This window comes from Canis lupus, chromosome 11 (genome assembly GCF_048164855.1).
Source record: "Canis lupus baileyi chromosome 11, mCanLup2.hap1, whole genome shotgun sequence".
Taxonomy (NCBI): Eukaryota; Metazoa; Chordata; class Mammalia; order Carnivora; family Canidae; genus Canis; species Canis lupus.
In genome coordinates, this window is record NC_132848.1 from 38,240,081 (window position 1) to 38,253,684 (window position 13,604).

A 13,604-nucleotide genomic window follows, 5' to 3' on the forward strand; every position below is an offset into this window, starting at 1 on the left:
CACTCAGCAGAATACCCTCCAGTTCTATCTATGTTAAAGCAAATGGTGGGTATTTGTTGTTTCTAATGGCTGAGTAATATTCCATTGTATACATAGACCACATCTTCTTTATCCATTCATCTTTCGATGGACACCGAGGCTCCTTCCACAGTTTGGCTATTGTGGACATTGCTGCTATAAACATTGGGGTGCAGGTGTCCTGTGTTTCCCTGCATCTGTGTCTTTAGTATAAATCCCCAACAGTGCAATTGCTGGGTTGTAGGGCAATTCTATTTTTAACTCCTTGAGGAACCTCCACACAGTTTTCCAGAGTGGCTGCACCAGTTCACATTCCCACCAACAGTGCAAGAGGGTCCCCCTTTCTCCACATCCTCTCCAACATTTGTGGTTTCCTGCCTTGTTAATTTTCCCCATTCTCACTGGTGTGAGGTGGTGTCTCATTGTGGTTTTGATTTGTATTTCCCTGATGGCAAGTGATGAGGAGCATTTTCTCATGTGCTTGTTGGCCATGTCTATGTCTTCCTCTGTGAGATTTCTGTTCATGTCTTTTGCCCATTTCATGATTGGATTGTTTGTTTCTTTGGTGTTGAGTTTAATAAGTTCTTTATAGATCTTGGATACTAGCCCTTTCTCTGATAGGTCATTTGCAAATATCTTCTTCCATTCTGTAGGTTGTCTTTTAGTTTTGTTGACTGTTTCTTTTGCTGGCAGAAGTTTTTATCTTGATAAAGTCCCAATAATTCATTTTGGTTTTGTTTCCCTTGCCTTTATAGGTGTATCTTGCAAGAAGTTGCTGTGGCCAAGTTCAAAAAGGGTGTTGCCTGTGTTGTCCTCTAGGATTTTGATGGAATCTTGTCTCACATTTAGATCTTTCATCCATTTTGAGTTTATCTTTGTGTATGGTGTAAGAGAATGGTCTAGTTTCATTCTTCTGCACGTGGCTGTCCAATTTTCCCAGCACCATTTATTGAAGAGACTGTCTTTTTTCCAGTGGATAGTCTTTCCTGATTGTCAAATATTAGCTGACCATACAGTTGAGGGCCCATTTCTGGGTTCTCTATTCTGTTCCATTACTCTATGTGTCTGTTTTTGTGCCAGTACCATAGTGTCTTGATGACCACAGCTTTGTAGTACAACCTGAAATCCGGCATTGTGATGCCCCTGGCTCTGGTTTTCTATTTCAGTATTCCCCTGGCTATTCGAGGTCTTTTCCGATTCCACACAAATCTTAAGACGATTTGTTCCCACTCTGAGAAGAGGGTCCATGGTATTTTGATAGGGATTGCATTGAATGTGTACTTTGCCCTGGGTAGCATTGACAGTTTCACAATATTAATTCTTCCAATTCCATGAGCATGGAATATTTTTCCATCTCTTTGTGTCTTCCTCAATTTCTTTCAGAAGTGTCTGTAGTTTTGAGGGTATAGATCCTTTAACTCTTTGGTTAGGTTTATTCCTAGGTATCTTATGCTTTTGGGTGCAATTGTAAATGGGATTGACTGCTTAATTTTTCTTTCTTCAGTTTCATTTATTCATAATTGTTAGGTCCTCTTGTTGGATAGATCTTTTAAGTATGAAATAGTGTCCCTCTTCATCCCTTCCTACAGTCTTTGGGATAAACTTTAATTCATCTGATATGAGGATTCCTACCCCAGGTTTCTTTGAGGACCATTTGAATGGTAAATGGTTCTCCAACTTTCATTTTCAGGTTGGAGGTGTTCTTAGGTCTCAAATGAGTCTCTTGTAGACAGCAAATAGATGGGTCTTGCTTTTTTATCCAGTCTGAAACCCTGCGTCTTTTGATGGGATCATTTAGCCCATTTCATGTTCAGAGTTACTATTGAAAGACATGAATTTAGTGTCATCGTAATACCTATTCACTCCCTGTTTTTGTGGATTATTTCTTTGGGCTTCCTCTTTATTTTACAGAGGTCCCCCTTAATACTTTTTGCAGAACTGGTTTGGTGGTCACATATTCTTTCAGTTTCTGTGTATCTTGGAAGCTCTTTATCTCTCCTTCTATTCTGAATGAGAGCCTTGATAGATATAGTATTCTTGGCTGCATGTTCTTCTCATTTAGGACCCTGAATATATCCTGCCACCCCTTTCTGGCCTGCCAGGTCTCTGTGGAGAGGTCTGCTGTTAATCTAATATTTCTCCCCATGTAAGTTAGAGATCTCTTGTCTCTTGTTGCTTTAAGGATTTTCTCTTTATCTTTGGAATTTTCAAGTTTCACTATTAAATGTCAAGGTGTTGAATGGTTTTTATTGATTTTAGGGGGAGACCTCTCTATCTCCTAGATCTGAATGCCTGTTTCCCTCCCCAAATTAGAGAAGTTCTCAGCCATGTTTTGTTCAAATATGCTTTCCTGCTCTCTGTCCCTCTTGGCGCCCTCTGGAACCCCAATTATACATAGATTTTTCCTTCTGATCCTATCATTTATTTCTCTTAATCTTTTCTCATGGTCTTTTCATTGTTTTTTGCTTTTTTCCTCAGTTTCCCCCCTTGCCATCAACTTGTCTTCTATGTCACTCACTCTTTCTTCTACCTCTTTAAGCCTCATCATTAGGACCTCCAGTTTGGATTGCATCTCATTTAATTGATTTTTAATTTTGGCCTGATTAGATCTAAATTCTGCAGTCATGAAGTCTCTTGGTTCCTTTATGCTTTTTTACTGAGCCACCAGTAGCTTTATAATTGTGCTTCTGAATTGGTTTTCTGACATCGAATTGTAATCCAAATTCTGTAACTCTGTGGCAGAGAGTACTGTTTCTGATTCTTTCTTTTGTGGTGAGTTCTTCCTTTTTTCTAGTCATTTTTCTCAGTGCAGAGTGGCTGTATGAGTGGGCTGTGTCAGGAATATCAACCATGACCTAAGTAAATTTCATCCTAGCTGATTCTGCCAAGGTCAGAGACCAGAAATTGAAAACAATGATCAGAAAGAAATAAAAAAAAGGACCACTAAAGTGAAAAATGAATTTTAAAACAAAGTAGTAAAAAATAAAGGGCCAGGGATCCTAAAGAAGAAGAAAGAAAAAAAAAAAAAAAGAAAAGAAAGGAAAAGAGGAAAAAAGGGGGGGAGGGGTACTGGGAGATGGTGGTGCTGAAGAAATTATAGTGGAGGAAGAATATAGTCTACCTGAGCTCTGTCTCATACTTGACGTGGAAGTCGTCAGCAGCAATCTGGGCATTGTCAATCTGCAGAATGATGCGGGCATTGTCCACAGCAATTGCAAAGATCTGAGCCCTCAGGTCCTTGATTGTCTTAAAGTAATGCCCGCAGACTCCGACCTGGGGGCCTTTCTTCTCCAGGTGTTCCCGGATTTTCATCTTCAGTCCCTGATTATCAGCCTCCAGGCTCCTCACCCTCTCCAAGTAGGAGGCCAGGCAGTCATTCAGGTCTTGCATGGTCTCCTTCTCTCTCTGGATGCCCCCTATGCCCGCCAGACCCCCGGCCATCCCCTTGGCGGGGCCCCCAGACCCCTCCAGCTGCCCGGAAGCTGTTGGAGCGGGATACGGAGATCCAGGAGCCCCAGCAGCCCCAGCCCCCCATGCCTTCATAGATGCTGGCCGCCCTACTGATAGGCCGGACCCGGTGGCCCAGGGACCAGTAGTTGGAAGAGAAGGTGGAGCGGGTGGTGAAGCTCATGCTGCTTGAGAGCCAGAGGGCGACTCGGGAGGCCAGGGCTCAGGCTCAGGCCAGGGACCCTCAGGCTCGGGCCAGGGACCCTCTGGTTCTATATACTGTAAATCCCTTGACTTCCCCTGGAGCTTTCCAGCACTGCTAGGTCAATAACTTGCTCTTCCCCTGTCCTTCCAGTTGGTCTTCTGTGGGAGGTGCTGCTGTGCTGGTTCTCAGGTGTGTGCACCCCGGGGAGCTGCCCCGCCCCCTGCCAGGTGCACGGCTCAATGGGAGCTGTTTCACCTGTGAGACCTCTCTCCCCTGGCAGCCCCACCTCTCCCAGGCACAGGGTGACAACAGGAGGAACAACAACACGGGTGCAGCCAGCTCTCCAGCTCTGGAGTACCAGAGTCTCCCAGTCCACACTGGCCTGGATGCTCCTGGGGTGGGGGGTGCTGATCTGTACAGCTTGTGGGTGCCCGGCGGCAGGAGAGTCCTTGCTGTCCTGTGCCATCCCCACCTCTGCCTGTCCTGGGGGGAGTGCAGTATCCTGGGCTGTGTCCCCTGGAGCCCTGGGATCCAGGGCCTGCGCTGCTGGAATCTAGCTCCTGGGCCCGGGGCGCCTGAAGGCAGCAGGGCGCAGCCCCCTCCACCCAGAGGCCCTGCCTGACGGACCAGCCTCTCCCCGAAGACCCGCTGGGCGGGCGCTCCAGCCCTTTACCGAGATGGGCTGTGGTGTGCAGCGGCTCTCCCCGGGCGCGTCCTCTGTTAGTGACCGTGGGAGGCTGGAGGCTCCACTGCCCCTCCTGCGGTTCTCCCCGAGTTCCCTGCTAAGTGCCTTTCCATCTGGGAAGAATCCGGTGTGGGTTTTTAAAGTTCCTGCTTCTCCGGGACTGGGCTTTCTTGTCCCGGGAGGCTTTCATCACAGGCCTTAGCCCGGATCCTCATGGGGGTCCCTCCCCCACTGGATTCTTTTTAATTTTTTAAAATATTTTCTGCCTTCCGACCTTGTTAGAAGTGAAAACTCTTGTCTCTGTAGCATTCTAGCTCTTCTCTCTTTAAATCTCAGGTTGAATTCGTAGGTTTTCAGGATGATTTGAAAGTTATCTTCAAAGTTAGTTGGTGGGGGGACAAGAGACTTGGGGACCCTACTTCTCAGCCATCTTGCCCCGCCCTCCCTAGGCAATTTCTTAAATATGACACTAAAAACACAGCACAAAAAAAAAATAGATAAATTTTACTTTATCAAAACTAAAATATTTTGTACCTCAAAGGATTCTATCAAGAAAGTAGACAGACAACCCACAAATAGGAAAAAATATTTGAAAAATCCTATGTCTGAAAATGAAATTGTCTTCAGAATATATAAATGATTCTTATAATTCAAAATAAAAAGATAACTTAATTAAAAACCAGAAACATCTTCATTATCCATTCATCTGTCCATGGACATTTGGGATCTTTTCATAATTTTGCTTTTGGCTATTGTGGACATTGCTTCTGTAAACATTGGGGTGCATGTGTCCCCTTGAATCATTTCTGTATCCTTTGGATAAATACCTAGTAGTAGTGAAACAGCTGGTCATAGGGTAGTTCCATTTTTAACTTTACTTTTCTTTTTCTGTGCTGTAGACTCTTTAAGTTTAAAGACTTCCAATCACATCACCTAGGGATCGTTTTACCCACTGCTCTGTTTGGCCAGCAGTCTCTTGTCTCTTTGCTCAGCAATGGTGAGGTGGATACCCTTTCCACAAGGAAGAGAAATCCATGGTTTGTTGCCTCTGCCAGTAACAAATATGTTGGAGAGTTGGTGGTGAAGCTGTTGCCATTGGCATCTTTCACATGAACTACATTAAAAGAAACAAGGTGTCTCTCTCAGTTGGTGATCACATCAATTCTTCCTAGGTTGGCACCTCCAGTCACCATACACAGATTACCAGTATCAAACTTGATGAAATCAATAATCTTTCCAGTCTCCAAATCAATCTGAATTGTGTCATTCACCTTGATGTGGGGATCAGGATAGCGGATGGTGTGAGCATCACGAGTCACCAGATGAGGGATTCCTTTTGTCCCCATAAAGACATAATCACTGATCAATCTGTGAGCTGGACCCAGGTGATCTGATGTTCCTTATCCCTTACCCTGTCCTTGGAATATGGGTTCTTCTTGCCTTTCCCACTTCTAGAGGCTGTGCCAAGGACACAACATTGAGTTAGTGATATGGTGTTGAGAATACCTGTACAGTGACTAAACCCAGTTAGGGCCTCTATATAAATTTTTAAAATTTGGTAGTTGGGGGTGGGAGTTCATTCATCTTGCTCCTGCCCAAGACAAGTCTCTTATGTAAATCCTATTTGCTTATTAAAACTGACACCTACCAACCTGGAATGACCTGCTTCTTTCTTTGGTCTTCTCTCCTTGCCTTCTGCCTTTGGAGACTAATATCAGATTATACATCAGAAGCTCCTGAGAGGGTTGCAAACCAACAGATATACAAATAGCCAGTAAACACATAAGAAATCCTTATCATCATTAGTCATTAGGGATATACGCCCAGGATAGTGGCTCAGGGATTGAGCATCTGCCTTTGGCTCAGGGCCTGATCCTGGATTCCCCGGGACTGAGTCCCTCATCGGGCTCCTTGCATAATAAAATCTTAAAAAAAACCAAAAAACCTATCCTGGATACCATTTTTCTATCATAAAGGGTCTTTCTGTGACCTGTAGGATTAAGTCTCTCTTTTGATATTGGAGAACCACAGAAATGTGGTAACTCAATGTCATGTTACCTCCTTTAAGTGTCAATAAGCTAATTTCACTGTTGCTCAAGGAACCATAGCCTTTAGGATATGTTGTTATCTACTTTCTCTCTGATTTGGTTGTCTGTTATCTTAGGTGACCAGCATTGCCCCCAAGATTGTAGTTGTCCTAAAAGTATTCCACGTATCAACCAATCTTAACTGTGAAAACCGACATTCTACAATTAGAGAAACATCCTTCATGTTATTTTTTAGTATTTTGGTATTTTTAGTGTTTCTTCCAACTACTTTATGAAGAATTTCCATGGCTCTATTTACCTTTATATGAAATTCATTTATGTTTTGTAATATATTGCTAATTTTATCCGTCTCTGTGTCCAGTGATGAGAAAGCTGCCTTTGCAGCTTGCCTTTGCATGTGTGTAAAATTGAGATTGTTTGATTTCAAAATTCTAAAAATTTAATGTGATTTCATCAATTTATAATTGAGGAAAAGCACTTGCGATTGCTTCTCCAATTAAGCCTCTTACTGGTCCAAGAAGGAACTGTAAAGGTTACCTTCATTTTAGTGAATCTGTTTTTGGTAGAGGTTGTAAGTTGGGAATAAATTAAGATGTATAAAACTAGGCACAATTTGGGAATCTCTATCTGGATTGAAAGTTCTGTATATTAAATTTCAAGGTATAGGTTAGTACTGTAGGTTCCAATATGACCATGAAGGTTTTATTAGCACAGGTTCCTATATTCTTGTGGTAGAAATCTGTTGATAGAAGCCTAGTGTATACTACCAAAGATAATGATATGTGTTATATGCTGTTTCCTATATGTTCTCTATATACCTTAAGAAATGTCCCTATTCTTTTAAAATCTGGACATAGTGCCCATGGATCTACTGTTAATTTTCTAGTAGCTAAGTATGACTTAAAAGCTGTAAGTTGGGAGTATAATAAATGATCGAGTTTGGGCTTATTTATATTTAAAGATATAGTTGTTCAACTGTATTCATGTGGATATGCTGTGACAATGTCTACTCCTAAAGGATCATCATTACCTATGGCTGAAACTACATATTTAGTATTCTGTATGGTAAAGTCATCTCATAATTTTAAAATATTTTTTCTATGTTTTCCCAAATTTTTGAATTTAATATTTTGCTTCTTACTCTTGGTTTTCACCAGTCATCTATTGATTCTTTATGTGTTTTCTTCCACAAATAGAGCATAATTTTGTTCCAACTGGCAATTTTTTATATATTATTATTATTATTTTTAAATATTTTTATTTATTTATTCAGAGAGAGAGAGGGGTGAGGCACAGGCAGAGAGAGAAGCAGGCTCCACACAGGGAGCCCGACGGGGGACTTCATCCTGTGTCTCCAGGATCACACCTCAGGCTGCAGGTGGCACTAAACCGCTGTGCCACCGGGGCTGTCCAATTTTTTATATATTATTAATGTAACAAATAGTTTTAAACTGATATGACCATGCTCTTGCCCCCCATTTGGTGGTGTTTATATCTACATTATTCTTCATTCAGCCCAATGCATATATTAGTTTAGAGATTCCTGTCTCATCACCAGAAGAGCAATCTGCCTGTGATTCACACTTATAATATTTGTATGTTGTGTCATATGTTCTACTCAAGACCATGTTGTTTGCATGGAAGTGGAGATAGTTTGTAGTTTATTTCAGATTTTTTTTTGTAGAATCAATAAGTGTCTTATTAAATATACAGTTGGTATGCTGGGTGTTTAATCTGAGTATTGTCCCTATCATGTTCAACATTGCCATAATAAAAATCATCATCATCATCATCATCATGATCATCGTGGTTCTTAATATTATCCAATCCAGGACCTCGAGAGGGCTAGCTATTTCTGGGAAAATGTCATATCACTGTCTAATAAAACCTGAGTCATGAGACTCTTCAGATGTGTATCAGTGGGCCATGTGTTTGGAAGATGATTGCCTACATGTATTTTGGGGGTTTAGAGATAAAGGAAATTTCTAAAGGAATTTTTGTATGTTAAAATAGACTTACAGGCTCCTGGGGGTTGGGCTAAGATTGCCTTCTGCCTTTAGCAAAGTATGAACATTGAGGCAGTTGAGTTTGTAGAGTAATGTTCCTTTGCCTGTTTCCAGGACTTGTCAATGTGCTGCCCAAAGCTTGTGCCTTGTCCTCAGCTAGCCCTGTGTTTCCCCCATCACCTTGACACAAATCATTTCCACTAAAGTGGCACTTTTAATGGACAGGAGTTTTTTTTTTTTATCACAAATCCAACAACTTAATGGGCCAGGATTACTCCCTTTAGCAGTGGCCTGGGAGATATGAATAATGGAGTTTTCATTCCAGGCCATTGTCAGAATAAAGGAAAGAAAGGGAAGAAGAAAAGATTTTGTGCTTAAAATATGAAATATTAATCCAGTATCTCCAATGGAGGCAATCTACCTTGATATCGGTCACTTCTCTTACTAGTCAATCTGATTGGGAAATCTCCAACACTTGTATGGGACCAAATGTCAGGTGGAGCCTTTTTCAACTGTGAGATACACATCCAAAATTAAATTGCTGAAGTTTGACTGATATCTGGGTAGTGAGGAGAACCTACACTAGTCCTTTCCAAGGAGATTCAAAAGTAGTCTTTTCTGAGATTCCAAATTCTGGAAAGAATAGGTAGAAAGACAGAAATTAATGTTTTGATTTATTCACAAAGGTATGTTTTATCAAGTTGCTTTAAATCAGTTAGCTTAAGAGAAAAGGTTTTCTTAAATCTAGAAAAACAAGACATTAAAAAGTCAACGTTTCAAACAAAAAATCATAAAAATTAAAATTATTGTCTGTAGTGCATTTAGTACCATGTTATTAATTCTTGTTCTTTTCTTAAGATTTTATTTATTCATGAGAGACACACAGAGAGGCAGAGACAGAGGTAGAGGAAGAAGCAGGCTCCTTGCAGGGAGTCTGATGTGGGACTCAATCCCAGGACCCTAGGATCACAACCTGAGCCAAACACAAGCAGATGCTCAACCACTGAATCATCCAGGTACCCAATTATTGTTCTAATTGAATCCACCCTTTTCACTAGTTTCAGAAATTCTTACCCAGTTCAGTTTTATGATCATAAGATGATCAGAAACCTATATCTTTAAAAGTCCTTTCTATGAATCTCTCTGAAGATAAAACACATTTGCAAAAGCATTGGAGTAAACCAGTAACTGTAAACTGTAAATGACAAAAGACAAATATAGCATGGCTAAGGATCTGCTTAGAGTTAATTACAATGCAACTGACAAGGAAATTTTTTTATTTCTGCAATACACAGTATTTCAAGATAACATAATGGGACATATCAGATTTCTAGGAGTTTCTTAAAATTTGTAAAACATTTATTGTAATAACATATATCTAAAAGAATATAATCAAATAAGGTTTAGTGTCACTTATTTGACAATGTTTCCCATGTAATTTAACATACCAAATAACCCTAACTGTTGAATATTTCTCTTTTATGAGGGGAACAAAACTTTTGAAATGTTCAAGGGATCCTCTAGAAAAATTTAAAGTTAGAATTTGACTTAGGGAGGTTTATAAAAAAAAATCAGAAGATTTAGAGAGAAAAGGAAGATTGCAGTGGAGTAGGAGGACGGTTGGCTCCTCTTGTCCCATGAACACAACTAGATGACTAGTTAAATACCCCAGAAATAGATCTGGAGACTGATAGAACAACCTCCACCATGAAAGGGAGAGAAGAGGCTACATCAGAGAAGGTAGGAAGTACAGAGACAGGGTTTAGGGAAGAAACAGATCACAGTGCTGTGGAGAGGAGAGAACTCTGGTCACAGGGAAAGGTGAGAAAGACTGAGGAACACACAGGGGAACACACTGGAGAACACTTCCCCAAAGCCATTGGCTTGGAAAATGAGAGGGGCTGAATCTCATGAATTCTTGCAACCAGAAGGGCTTAAAGCCTGGTGTTTCAAAGGTCAGCGGAATTGGCTGGGATAGAGCCTGGAGGGCACTGTGCTGCTCCTGGAGAGAAGGCAGGCAAACAACCCAGGGTCAGAGAGCATGGAGACAGTGACCTGAAGAACACCTGGAGCACACAAGTGGAGATTCGCTCTTCTCAGAGCATGTCACCAAGAGACAGCATTCATGGACTCACCTCTTTGGGAACAAAGGAGCTGGCAGGCACCATTTCCCTCCCCCACCTCTCAGTATAAACACAAAGCCACCTGCAGGAAGATGCACAGCACAGACACTGGCTGCCTAACTTGTATACACAAAACCCCACCTCTGTGCTCCCACTCCCATAGAACTGCCCTTCTCAGTCAGATTTGCTTCAGCCCCAGTGCAGCAGGCCCTTCTCCAGAAAGTTCAGCACAAACCCCTGCCCACACCTTGTCTCCTGACCAGAGAGTTCCGCAGTTCTGATGGAGGTAGTGGCAGGTCTCATTTTACAAGCAGACCAGAGCACACCTAGTAAAAATGCCATACTCAGGCCAGGGACCAAACACTGCCCTAGCAGACAAGGAGAGCATCTTCAATAGACTGGCCTGAAAGAGCAGCCAAAACACAGCAGCAGAATGTGTGTAGCACACACCAGAGACACTACCTGAAGCACCACACCCTGGGCACTACATGACCTCTTCTTCATAAAGCCATTACTTTCAGGAGCAGGAGATATAACTGGCATTTCTAACACAGAGAAGAAGACAGAAACTTAGACAAAATGCAAAGATAGAGGAATTTATCCCAAATGAAAGAACAAGATATCTAAACAAAACAGACATAAATAACAAGCCTGATGGAGAATTTAAAGGAACAATCATAAGCCAATCACTTGGCTTAAGAAAAGAATAGAAAATATCAGTGAGACTCTTAGCAAAGAGATAAAAGAGTTAAAAAAAGAATCAATCAGAGATGAAGATTGCAATAATTAGAAACAGGCTTAATGCAAGAAGAATAGGCTGGAAGAAGCAGAGGAATGAACTAGTGACCTAGAAGACAAAGTAATAGAAAGTAATCAAGTTGAACAAAAGAAAGAAGAATTATTTAACACAAGAATAAAAAGAAGAATTATGTAACTTAAGAATAGACTTAGGGAATTTAATGACTTCATCAAATGTAATAACATACATAATAAAAGAGTCCCAGAAAAATCAGAGAGACAGAAAAAAGGGAAAAAAATTTATTTGAAGAAATAATACTGAAAACTTCCCTATCTGGGGAAGGAAACAGACATCCAGATCTAGAAGTCAGAGAGAACTTCCATCAAAAACAACAAAACAGGCCAACACCAAGACATAAGCAGCAGGACAAAAAGAAGTCCTTAGCTTATAAGTGTAATCCCATAAGACTAGCTGAACATTTTTTAACAGAAGCATGGCAAGTCAGAAGGGAGTAGCATGATATATTCAAAGTGCTGAATAAAAAAAATTCTGTAGCCAAGAATATTCTATCCAGCAAGACTATCATTCAGAATAGAAAGAGAGATAAAGAGTTTCTTAGACATACAAAACCTAAAGGAGTTCATGACCATTAAACAGGTCCTGCAAGAAATATTAAAGGAGACTCTTTGAGTGGACAGGAGACACCCAAAGTGAGAAAGACAAGTCATGATCAGAATAATTCTTCAGAAACAACCACAAAACAAGTAATAAAATGGTAATATATATATATATGTATAATTATTTTGAGGACACCTGGGTGGCACAGCGGTTGAGCACCGTCAGGGTGTCATGATCCCAGGGTCTTGGGATGGAGTTCCACATCGGGCTCGTGACAAAAGGAGCCTGCTTCTCCCTATGCCTATGTCTCTGCCTCTCTCTCTCTCCGTGTCTCTAATGAATAAATGAATAAAATCTTAAAAAAATAATTACTTTGAATATAAATGGACTGAACACTCCAGTCAAAAGACATAGGGTGTCAGAATGGATAAAAGAAGACCCATGTATATGCTGACTACAAGAGACTCATTTTAGAAATAAAGACACCTGGAGATTGAAATTGAGAGGCTGGAGAAACATCAAGCACGCAAATGGATGTCAAAATAAAGCCAGAGTAACAATATTTACATCAGACAAAATAGACTTTAAAACAAAGATGGTAATAAGAGACAAAGAATGTCACTATATCATAATAAAAGGGACAATCCAATAAGAAGATCTATGAATTATAAATGTTTATGCACCCAACATAGAAGCACCCAAATATATAAAACAATAGCAAACGTAAAGAAACTCTTCAATAATAATACAGTAATATTGGGAACTTTAATACCCCCTTATATCAATGGACAGATCACCTAAATAGAAAACCAACAAGGAAACACTGGTTTTGAATGACACACTGGAGCACATGGACTTAACAGATATATACAGAATATTCTATCCCAAAGAGCAGAATACACATTCTTTTCAAGTGCACATGGAACATTCTCCAAAATGGATCACATATTAGATCACAGAATAGGCCTCAACAAATACAAAAAGACTGAAGTTGTACCATACATATTTTCTGATCACAATGCTATGAAACTTAAAGTCAACACAAGAAAAAGTCTGGAAAGACCAAATACATGGAAGTTAAATAACATGATACTAAAAAATGAATGGGTCAAGCAGGAAATGAAAGTAGAAATTTAAAAATACATGGAAATAAATGAAAATGAAAGCTCAATGGCCCCAAACATTTGAGATGTAGCAAAAGTTCTAAGAGGGAAGTATATAGCAATACAAGTCTACCTCAAGAAGCAAGAAAAATATCAATGTAACCCTATGCCTGAAGGAGCTAAAAAAGAACAACAAATGAAGCCTAAAGGCAGATGAAGGAAGGAAATAATAAAAATTGAGCAGAAATAAATGATCCAGAAACTAAAAATGAAAGACAAAAAAACAAAAACAAACCAAGAAACCCAAAACAAACTATAATAGGATCAATGAAACCAGGAACTGGTTCTTTGAAAAAATTAATAAAATTGACAAACCTCTGGAGTGCCTGGGTGGCTCAGTCAGTTAAGCATTTACCTTCAGCTTGGGTCATTGTTAAGGGGATCTGAGTTGAGCCCTGCATGGCTTTGGGCTCCTCACAGGGAGTCTGCTTCTCCCTCTCCCCCTGCCCCTCCCCCCTCCTCATGTGTGCGTGCTTTCTCTGTCTCTAGCTTGCTCTCTCTCAAGTAAATAAAGTCTAAATAAGTAAATAAAATTGACAAACCTCTAGCCAG

At 40.5% G+C, this 13,604-nt stretch overlaps 1 long non-coding RNA gene across 8 annotated transcripts in view; it reads left to right on the top strand.

Annotated features, from left to right (window-relative positions):
• The window catches only part of LOC140643019 (uncharacterized), a 160,604-nt gene that overhangs the window by 97,768 nt on the left and 49,232 nt on the right, over positions 1-13,604 (top strand). Inside the window, exon 6 of one of the 8 annotated variants that reach the window (XR_012039398.1) lies at positions 7,677-8,198. The exons of the other annotated variants lie outside the window; for them this stretch is intronic. This is a non-coding gene — a long non-coding RNA (uncharacterized lncRNA). Of the gene's footprint in view, positions 1-7,676; positions 8,199-13,604 lie in introns of those variants that run through there. 8 annotated transcript variants of the gene reach the window in all.